This window comes from Chionomys nivalis, unplaced genomic scaffold, assembly GCF_950005125.1.
Source record: "Chionomys nivalis unplaced genomic scaffold, mChiNiv1.1 scaffold_75, whole genome shotgun sequence".
Taxonomy (NCBI): Eukaryota; Metazoa; Chordata; class Mammalia; order Rodentia; family Cricetidae; genus Chionomys; species Chionomys nivalis.
Window position 1 is genome coordinate 35379 of NW_026646889.1, and position 7122 is coordinate 42500.

Below are 7122 nucleotides of genomic sequence, written 5' to 3' on the forward strand. Positions count from 1 at the left end.
AGATGAATGGTTCCATATCTGGCAGAGAGGCAGGTGGATCTCTGGGAGTTTGAGGCCAGCCTGGTTGACAAGAGCTAGTTCCAAAGACAGGCTCCAAAGCAACAGAGAAACCCTGTCTTGAAAATCAAAACAAAAACACAAACCAAAAAAATAAAATAAAATAAAACATAAATTAAATGAGAGAGAGAGAGAGAGAGAGAGAGAGAGAGAGAGAGAGAGAGAGAGAGAGAGAGAGAGAGAAATGTCAATTTGTCAATTTTCAGACAGGAAATAAGAAAAAACAAAACCATAATGTCACAAAGATGACAGACTGGTTTATATAGTGAATTAAAGGTATTATACAGAGAAACCCTGCACCAAAAATAAAAAATAATAAAAGAAGAAAACAGAGAAAAAAGAAAGAAAGAAGGAAGGAAGGAAGGAAGGAAGGAAGGAAGGAAGGAAGGAAGGGAAAACAGGTGTTTTCCTTTTTTTCTTTGTTTATCTCAGGTTATTTATTTTTATTTATTTTTTTTCTAAAATTGCAGCAGCAGCAGTATATTTTGGGAAGCTGACTACTTTCATGGAAGTGTTCAGAAAGAAGTCCTGGGCCATGCATGTAGTGAGTGAGATAGATTGTCTGGAGCATAAATAAAAAGCCAATTCCTGCCTCAAAATAGAAAAAAAAAATCAAGTTAAAATGTGAAATAATAAAATAAATAAGGGTTTTTTTTGTTTGTTTGTGTGTTTTTTTGTTTGTTTTTTTTTTTGCAATGAGTGAATTCAACAACTTTCAATTTCCCAACTCCAACAGGAAAGGCAGCAGATATCCATATCAAAGAGGTCCAGTGAAGCTGTAGCCACACCCTTTAATGTTTGTGTTACAAAGACACAGAGTTAGGAAAGAAATGATCTTGATCTTTTTTTCAGGAGATCTGAAAACTCAAAACAGCAACCAAACACAAACCTAGTAGGAAGAAATGACTTGGCAGACAGGCAGGAGGATGTCAGTGAGTTCAAGGCCAGCCTCACCTACCAAGGACATTCCAGGACTGTTCCCTAGATAAACCCTGTCTCACAAAACCAAACACACACACACACAAAAAAAAAACAGAAAAATTAGGAAATTGTTCCTGAAACACCACAAACCAACTAGATGGCACTTAATAGCAATCAAAGGTGGGTGAAATATAAAACGGAGAGAAATTCTTTGATGAAATCCAACCTCCTAGCCAGGCGGTGGTGGCTGGCGCACGCCTTTAATCCCAGCACTCGGGAGGAAGAGGCAGGCGGATCTCTGTGAGTTTGAGGCCAGCCTGGTCTACAAGAGCTAGTTCCAGGACAGGCTCCAAAGCCACAGAGAAGCCCTGTCTCAAAAAACCAAAAACCAAAAAAAAAAAAAAAAAAAAAAAAAAGAAATCCAACCTCCTTTCTTGGTCAAAGCTGTACAGCCAATAGAACTAGAAGGAACATGTGTCCACCTCTCAATTAAAAAAAAAAAAAAAGCCGTGCAGTGGTGGCGAACACCTTTAATCCCAGCACTCAGGAGGCAGAGGCAGGCGGGTCGCTGTGAGTTCGAGACCAGCCTGGTCTACAAGAGCTAGTTCCAGGACAGGCTCCAAAACCACAGGGAAACCCTGTCTCGAAAAACCACAAAAGAAAAAAAAAAAAAAGAAAAAAAAAAAGAAAACAAAAGAAAAGAAAAAGAAAAAAAGAAAGAATATTTAACAAGTGGTGCTGGCATAACTGGATATCAACATGTAGAAAAATGAAAATAGACCCATATCTATCTCCATGCACAAAACTCGAGTCCAAATGGATCAAAGACCTCAACATAAAGCCAGCCACACTGAACCTTATAGAAGAGAAAGTGGGACGTACACTCAAACGCATTGCCACAGGGAACCACTACTTTCTAAATAGAACCCCAGCAGCACGGACACTGAGGAGAAATAATATATTAATGGGATCTCCTAAACCTGAAAAGCTTATGAAAAGCAAAGGACACGGTCAACAAGACAAAACGACGGCCTTACAGAATGGGAAAAGATCTTCACTAACCCGGTCCCCCACATCAGACAGAGGTCTGATCTCCAAAATACACAAAGAACTCAAGACATTGGTCATTTCAAGAACAAGTAATCCAGTTCACAAAATGGAGTACAGACCTAAACAGAAAACTCACAACAGGCGAATCTAAAATGGCTGAAAGACACTTAAGGAAATGTTCAACATGCTTAGTCATCAGAGAAATGCAAATCCAAACAACTCTGAGATTCCATCTTACACCTGTAAGAATGGCCAAGATCAAAAACACTGATGACCACTTATGCTGGAGAGGTGGTGGGGAAAAGAGAATACTCCTGCATTGCTGGTGGGAGTGCAAGCTGGTACAGCCCCTTTGGACGTCAGTGTGGTGATTTCTCAGAAGGGTAGGAAGCAGCCTTCCTCGAGACTCAGTCATACCACTGTTGGGTATATGTCCACAGGATGTTCAATCGTGCCACAAGGACACGTGCTCAACTATGTTCACAGCAGCTTTGTTTGTCATAGCCAGAACCTAGAAGCAACCTAAATGCCCCTCGACCCTCGTTCGAAGAACGGATAAGAAAAAATTGTGGGCCGGGCGGTGGCGGCGCATGCCTTTAATCCCAGCATTTGGGAGGGAGGCAGAGGCAGGCGGATCTCTGTGAGTTCGAGACCAGCCTGGTCTACAAGAACTAGTTCCAGGACAGGCTCCAAAACCACAGAGAAACCCTGTCTTGAAAAACCAAAAAAAAAAAAGAAAAGAAAAGAAAAAAAAAAAAAGAAAAAAATGTGGTACACAATGGAGAGTAGAAAAAAAAAACCCGACATCTTGGATTTTGCATGAAAATAGATGGAGCTAGAAAACATTATTTTGAGTGAGGTAACCCAGAGAGACCCAGAAAGACAATTATCACATGTACTCACTCATAGGTGCTTTTTAAACATAAAGCAAAGAAAACCAGTCTACAAACCACAACCCCAGAACTTAGACAACCATGTGGACACCAAGAGAGACTTACATAGATCTAATCTACATGGGAAGTAGAAAGCAGAAAAAGACAAGATCTCCTGAGTAAATTGGGAGCATGGGGACCTTGGGGGAGGGCTGGGGGGGGGGGAGGGGAGATGCAGGGAAGGGAGCAAAGAAAAAATGTAGAGCTCAATAAATCTCAATGAAAAATTAAAAAAAAAAAGAAGAAGAATACTCTGTAGACTGTGGCTATATAGACGTCCTGGAAGAAGACGCTGTTGGAACGGATGTGCTCAGATCATCTCTGTAGGGCTATGATTTACAAGTTAACTTTCTAGCTTTTCAGTTGTTGCATGAGGTGACTACAGATTCAATAAAACCCAATTGGATCCTTCCTACTGGTGTAGGCCAGTGTTTCCTTACGACCAGACTGCAATTCTAGGCAATAATGTTGACATGATGGGAGTCAGCAAGGAGGAGTTGGGCGTCATTAAAAGTTTGGGATTTTTGGGTACAGTGAAGACTCATTTGGGCACCAGAAACCTTAACAGATAATCTCACACATTTGAGCCACATACGTCCCTTAAAGTAGGTAGGTAGGTAGGTAGTTAGGTAAGTAGGTAGGTAGGTAGGTAGGTAGGTAGGTAGGTAGGTAGGTAGGTTGGTTGTTTCCCCCACCTACTTGGGTTAGGGTCTGAGAATCCATTATCAAGGAAAGCCCTAGGGAAGCAAAATCCCTAGGGAAGGGTTTGCAACCACAAAGAGAGGCATGGCCCAAGCTCACACGCCTAGGGATGGCACTACTCCCTTACCGAGGACTGGGACCTCCTAAATCGATTAGCAAACATGCTCATGTCAGTGGTGTCATCTCATCCCTGGGGTACGATTTGGTTTTGGAGTATGATTTGTTTCTTGGTTCTGTTGCCCTAAATCCTGCCTCTCTGACCCCCGGAGAAACATCCAATAGACCTTCTTGCTTTGAAAGCAAAAGGATGAATCTAGATGCTGCCATTTACAATGAAGACCAAACAGAAGTCACCCCAGTTCCTCCCGTTTGCGGAAGGAGTTATCCCACCACAGGTTACATGGAATAAGCAAAACTCTTGGAAGCCCCTCCTTTGGGCTGAGTTTCCCACACAGCTCTGACGATGCAGGAGGATGCCGAGAGCCCAGTTGGTGCCTCAGCCCGATGCCTGCATCTGTGCCTTGGCAGCAGCTATTCATCTCTTGCCACTCAGAGAGAGTCCAATTCCCTTAAGTTTATCCTTCCCTAAGTGCTCATTCACTTCAGAGGACTCAACCCTCATCCTCCGTATCCTCCTGGCCTAATTTCTCATATTACTGAGTATGAATACCTGTTCAGGAGAGGGAGGAAGGGTCATTCATGAAAAAAGTGAGTGTTCAACTAACTAGCTCCCCATGGGTGAAGGAAGTAGTGAAAAGATTTTAATGACGCAGAGAGAAATTTCTAGTTTTGGAAGGAGGAGATCCTGAACGGCTCCCTCTGTGTCGCAGGAGAGACTCCCGGAAAGGAAACCTCAGGTTCCGGTCGGTCGGTCAGTTCGGGGAGAAATATCAGCAAGGAGGTAAAGGCCGTGCCTCACGACATCAGCAGTCCCTTCTCTGGAAATTCTACGGTATCCCAGAGAGCTCTCAGAATTCTGTGATGTCACTCGTGTCCTAGAAACGCCAACCGCCCTCAAGACACACTGTCTCGGTGCCTTCTAGACTCACTTCTAGACACGTCGTCTCGACTGATGAGTCTACTTGCAAGAGAGAGAATGGAGAGGAGATCGTGGAGAGGCCAGAGGGAGGAAGAAGAAAGCTGGCCCCAGATCTCACAGGCAAACATGGAGAAATAAGTGGTTGGTCCTGGGGAAGACGAAATGAGTTCACCACTAGCAGGGACTAGAGAGATCTCTGGATGTGATGGCTTTGAGACTTCCAGGGCTAGGGCTCAGGAACTGGGAGGTTTCTGGGATGCCCAATAGGCCTGCCTGTCTTGTTTCTCTGAGTTCCTAAAGGGCCAAGCCACATCAAAGATTCATGATAGTTGATTTGACAAAGTCGGGAATAGACAAGGAGTGCGGAAGGAGTCAGTGAGATTTCAATATCAGCATTGCACATCATCTCCCCCCCCCCAAGTCCTTTTCGTTGTGGAGCAGTAATAATAGAGAAAGGGCAGTAGTGCCCTGCCAAAGCCCGATTTTTACCATGCCTTATATCACAGCCATTAGCAGGGTTGGTTGAGGCATCAAGTGCTGCAGTCAGTCAGTCAGTCAGTCAGTCAGTCCTCCTGTGACCCCCTAATGTTTCTGGCTTCCCAGTTAGGAATGACACCCTGGTCTCCAGTTCAGCCTGAGAGGAGCTCTTTAGAGCCAATGGATGAGAGAGTGGGAAGAGACTGCAATTTTTTTCTTTTTCCTTCTTCTTTTGTCTTTTTCCTTTCTTTCTCTGTTTTGCTGTTTTGTTTTGATTTTCAAGAAAGGGTTTCTTTGTGTATTTTGGTCTGTTCTAAAACTCACTCTGTAAATCAGGCCATCCTTGAACTCACGGAGATCTGTGTGTGTAAGTGCTGTGATTAAAGGCACGCCCCCACCCCCACACACCACAGTCCGGCTGAGACTGTAATTTCTTGTTAGTTCTGGGTGTCCTGGGCTGTTAGTAAGTGACGATGGCTCTGTGTTGTGAATCTTTGTGAATCCAGACTATGTTCTGCCCATCAATGACATGAGTCTGAAGCATCAAGCTAGTGACTTGGGCACCCACCCCTATACTACCTGAGGTCTCTGAAGTCACGGTGCATCCTCTCTATAGCTCTGAATAAGGCTTAGAAAGCCTTCCCCTGGGTCACCTTGTGCAGAGGAAACCAGGTAACCTCTGAGAGACATGCACCACCTTCCTACAGAAAGAAGGGATGACTGACTGACTAATACCCACAGAGGGGGAAACTCAAGCCTGGTATTTCAGAACCCGCTTGGACAAAGTCTCATCTGTCAGTCACTTCCTGAACAAAAGAAGGAAGGAAGGAAGGAAGGAAGGAAGGAAGGAAGGAAGGAAGGAAGGAAGGAAGGACCACAAATATCTCTCCTTTTGTATCCTTTTTACACTCTTCTCATGCTCTGATGAATATTGTGATTCAAGTTGGCTGTGTCCCCTTTTCCATGGCACGTGCACTGTGGCTCTAGATCAAGGAATCAGTTTTTTTGTGTGTGTTGCTCTATCTGGGAGAAGCACCACAGCCACAGCAGTTGCATACTGACTGAGAAATTTGATTTTTAGGAAATGATTTTTCATATCTGTGAATGGTCTCTCCATAGCCATTCATGTTTCCTTAAACTTGAGTATAGGCATGCATGATCCCTCTTCATGGGAGTGAGTGTCTGCTCTTGCATTGGGGGCTCCCCTGGGTGAACCCCAGTTCTCAGCATCTCCAGCCCAACCTGTCACAAGCTGATCACACATTTGCAAACTTGGGATATATTCTGCTGAAGTTTTGGGGTAATGAATTTCATCAATTATGGGACTAAACTTTGTTGTGATCTGACAGGACACTCACTCACCAACAACTTTGTGGTTCCTCCATAATGTGCTTATTTCTGTCAGGGAACTGAAAGCCAGCCAGCCAGCCAGCCAGCCAGCCAGCCAGCCAGCCAGCACCGTCTTTCCTTGTTTCTCAGTTTGTTCTTATATTCAGTCTCTCCCTCCCCCCCCTTCCTTTAAAAAACTTATTTATTTTTATCTTATGTGCATTTGTGTTTTTGCCATGGCTCTCAGGCTCCTGGATTACAGACAGCTGTGAGCTGCCATGTAGATGCTGGGAATTGAACCTTAAACTATCTCTTCAGCCCGACATGGAGCATCTCTCTATATAGCCCTGCCTGCAAAACTTTCAGAGTTCACTCTGCCCCCTGATTAAAGGCATTATGCGTTATGCTTCCTTTTATTGTATATTTAGTGGGTTTTTTTTTGTGTGTGTGTGTGTGTGTGTGTGTGTGTGAGAGAGAGAGAGAGAGAGAGAGAGTTCCATTATGAAACCAAAAGTCAGTCAACAACAACGAACTTTGTATTTATTTGTTTGTTTGTTCATCCGTAAACGTATTTGCTTACTTACTCTTATTTATTTATTTGTTTGTTTGTTTACA